Genomic DNA, 4488 nt, shown 5'->3' with positions numbered 1-4488 from the left:
TATTTATTTATTTATTTTATTTGATGAAATTATTTATTCATGTATTTTTTCATAAATACTTGGAGAAAGGTGGCAATTTTAGGGGTTAGAAATGTCACCTCTCTCATACTTTTATTATTTTTGTTATATATAATTTTTAATGTACTAAAATATTTATTTATATATTTAATTTGATGAAATTATTTAATAATATATCTTTTCATAAATACCGGAATAGAGGTGGCATTTCTAATTCTTAGAAACACCACCTCTATCATATTTTTATTATTTTTATTACATAAATTTTTTAAAACAATAAAAAAAATTTATATAGTTTATTTGATGAAATTATTTAGTATGTACTTTTTTCATAAGTACTGGGAGAGAGGTGGCATTTCTAGGTATTAGAAATGCCACCTCTCTCATATTTTTATTATTTTTATTATAAATATATTTTTAATATAATAAAATAATTATTTAGATATTTTATTTGATAAAATTATTTAGGGATATCTTTTCATTAAATAATGGAAGAGAGGTGGCTTTTTCAAGAATTAAAAATGCCACCTCTCTCATGTTTTTATTATTTTATTATAAATATATTTTTAATATAATAAAATAATTATTTACATATTTTATTTGATGAAATTAGTTATAGATATTTTTTATCAAATAATGAAAGAGAGATGGCATTTCCAGGAGTTAGAAACACCATCTCTCTCAAGTTTTTATTATTTTTATTATAAATAATTTTTTAATATAATAAAATAATTTTTTATATATTTTATTTGATAAAACTAGTTAGAGATATATTTTTTATTAAATAATAGAAAAGAGGTGGTCTTTTTAGTTGTTAGAAATGCTACCTCTCTTGTATTTTTATTATTTTTATTTATATTTTTAATATAATAAAATAATCAGTTATATATTTTACTTGATGAATTTATTTAGAGATATTTTTTATTAAATAGTGGAAAGAGGTGGCATTTCCAAGAGTTAAAAATGTCACCTCTATTTTTTATTATTTATTTATTTTATAAATTATTTACTTATATAACATATATAATTTATATAATATAAATATATATTTATGTTATTTATTATATATTTTTAATAAATTTTTTAAAACCTTCAGAGAGGTGGCGTTTCTATATATTGGAAATGCCACCTCTCTTAGAAAATTATTATTTATTTTATTTGACAATGTTTTTTATTTTTATTACATAAATAATTTATAATAATGTAATTAATTTGTATATTTTAATAAAGGTTTGGGATTTATATATATTTAATAATTTTTAAATACTAAATATATATTATACATGTTTATTACATATATTTATATATTAAATACATATAATGTATTAAATTTTAAAAAAAAATCAGTGAGAGAGGTGGCGATTGCCCATTGGGAATCACCACCTCTCATTATGTCTTTTTTCCTCACAAAATTTGACATTCACGTGGCTCTTTCCCCTCCTCTAATAGCTTTTCAGTCGTGGTCCCCCCCAAAACAGCTCCCTCTCAATCCTTTTCCTTTACCTCATGGTCCCGCCCCTACCTCTAATAGCTCTTAGTTGCCTCTCAGCTCCTCAGGCCACACTGTCGCCTCTCAGCTTCCCAGCTCTCCCTCTCAGCTCTGCCCCTACCCCAACAATTGATGTTTTATGCATGCAATTCAAATCAAGGGTATAGTAAATAGACAATGGCATCACATTTATAACAGCTCCTAAATCAATCAATGTATTTAAAAAATTTGTATTGCCAATTTCGCATAGAATTGTAAAAGAACTAGGGTCCTCACACTTAATAGGGAGTAGAGGCTTTATTATAGCACTCACAGAAGAGGGTGATTAAACCCTAGCATTAGGCCTAAACTTCCTCTTGTTTGTTCAACAATCCTTTAAAAATTTGACATATTTAGGAAAGTTTTTCACAACATCCATCAAGGGTACATTCACATGAATTTTACGGAAGAAATCATATACATCTTGACAATTTCCCCTTTAATTTTCTTAGGAACAATTTGTGTTTGTGGGAAAGGAAGTCTCTTCATGAGCTCTTGATTTTGTTTTGCTTCTTCCTTCTTTGAACTTTCCTTTCTTGTTTCACTTTGCTCAGTCTCTTCCTCTTTTTCCTTGCTAAGCAATTCGGCCATAATCCTCTTTTCCACCTTAGATGGCAGTTGCTAACATATGATCTTCTCAATGTTCTCATCATCATCATCCCTACAAAAAGATGCACCATTAGGAGCAAAAGAAGAATTAGAAACATTAACATCAAGAGAAGAATTTCAAGAGGAAGTCTCGGCCTTCCCTTCTATTTGGGGTTCTTGCATTCTTTCTCCCAACTCCTTGCCACTTCTTAATTTGATAGCATTAAGATTAACTTTAAGATTAGCAATAGTGTTGGATGGTAATGTAGGAGCTTGATCATTGATTGCACTTAATTGGTTAGCAAGCATATTCATTTGAGAAGTAAGGGCATTAATTTTAGAGTTTATGTTCTCATACTTGTTACCCATACTCTCTACCTTATTCCCTAAGCCATTATACATGTTTTTATATAAGGAATTCATTTCAATCAATTGCATGCGTAACACATTCACACCATTAAAAGAGTTAGAGTTAGAAGAACTCTTAATTGAAACAAAGCCTTCTATCACTATAAGAATTAGAAGAAGGTGCAAGAGAATTACCACTTGGATTATAGTTTTGAGAAGAGCTACCTTGAGACAAATAAGGTGGAGGGTCACGGCCAAAGGTGTTTTGATAGGATCCTCTTTGTTGATTGTCTTGCAAAGCCACATTTGGATTTGAATAAGAAAAATTATGATGGTCTCTCCATGAAGGGCTGTAAGTATTAAAATAAGCTCGCTGTCCTTGCCTCCTGTCATAAGATTGTTTCCTATTGTAGATAGCATTCACTTGCTCAAACTTAATAGGACAATTGCTTTCTATATGCATGGGTGAGTCACAAAAAATACAAGAATAAGGGATAAGTGCTTGAGAAGTACTTACATTGCTCACTTGAGATATTTGTGGAGCCAATATTCTCCCAATCTTGGAACCTAGCAAGTCCACATGTGAATCATTAAGAATTGAGGAACCCACCATATTCACATTTCTCTTCTCCCTTGTAAAGTATTGAGTACCACTTGAGGCCATCTTGTCAATTAGTTCCTAAGCCTTTAAGGAAGTGAAGTCAATCAAGCATCCACCAATAGTGGCATCAATGTTAACTTTATCTTTTAGAATTAAGCCCTCATAGAAATATTGAACTACATTCTCACTAGAAATTTGATGATGTGGGCATTTAGCCAAAAGACCTTAGAATCTAGTTCAATACTCATAGAGACTCTCATCCTCTCCTTGTTGGACCCCATAGATTTGCTTCCTCAAATTGGTGACCTTGGAATTTGGAAAGAATTTATCCAAGAAGAGTCTTCTTAGCTCAGCCCATGTGCTCACTTTCACATAAGAAAGTTAGTTGAAATACTACTCCTTTGCTAAATCTTCAAGAGAAAATACAAAAGCCTTAGCTTGAACATCATCAACATTTACATGCATAAGCTTCATAGGAGAGTATGTAAAAACTTATGGCAATTCTCTCCCGGTAACCTATGAAATTTAGGCATTGCATTAATCAAGGAGCGTTTAATTTTAAATTGAACATTAGTAGGAGGAACATACAAGCCATAAGGATTATCATGCCAATTAGTTTGAGTTGATTGCCTAACGCTCCTCTCCTCTCTAGGATTAAGCAAGCCTTCAAATTCATTATTAACATGGCCATCATGATACAAATTCTCATTCCCATTCATATGGCCCTCATTATGCACATGCTCATATCCTAAGATACCTTCCATTGTTGAATTATAAACCGAATGAGAATCAAGAATAGGTTGTGATCTTCTCAATCTAGAAATAGTCCTTTCAATTTCTGGATCTAATTCAACAAAAGAGGTATGTTTTCTTCAGGTCATGCACTAATCAAATTCAAGAAAATTAAGAACAAAGAACAAGCTAAACTAAAATGCAAATTAAGAAGAAACAATTCAAAATACACTAAAGCAAGAGAAATGATTTTTTTTCTTTTTTTTTCTAATAAACTCAATAGCAACTAAATGAGAAAAAAATAAAAAAAACACCAAACAAGTAGAAGGAGAGTTAGAAATGCTCAATCAAGAAGCTTTGCAATTCTGGAATTTGCATAGTAGGCTCTCTAGAGACAGTGAACTTGTGAATTTTCTAGCAGCCAATCCACATGAGAAATTCCCCTAAAATTTTATGAGAAACATAAGAGATATACAGGAAAATTATATAAACATTTCAGGCCACAAATCCTTCCCAATCATTCTCATAATTTTTCACAAGTTGGTCCATAGGTCTGGAGAAACAGGATTTTGTCCATAAGACCTTTAGAGCTTCTAACAAACTTTCAAATAGAAAAATAAAAAACTTGAACAAAATTATAAACAAAAGAAACAAATATAAGACAGTGATAAGA

General features: G+C 30.2%; 1 non-coding gene across 1 annotated transcript; it reads left to right on the top strand.

Moving 5' to 3' along the window:
- The first annotated feature begins 3276 nt into the window (after positions 1-3276).
- LOC129289706 (small nucleolar RNA R71) lies at positions 3277-3383 on the top strand. The gene has a single exon (XR_008588197.1). It is a non-coding gene; the product is annotated as a small nucleolar RNA R71 (small nucleolar RNA).
- The last annotated feature ends 1105 nt before the right edge of the window (positions 3384-4488 follow it).

The sequence above is a fragment of the Prosopis cineraria genome, unplaced genomic scaffold (genome assembly GCF_029017545.1).
Source record: "Prosopis cineraria cultivar Desert tree isolate PC_DT_omini unplaced genomic scaffold, ASM2901754v1 PC12, whole genome shotgun sequence".
NCBI lineage: Eukaryota > Viridiplantae > Streptophyta > Magnoliopsida > Fabales > Fabaceae > Prosopis > Prosopis cineraria.
This window is presented reverse-complemented; position numbering and strand designations above follow the sequence as displayed.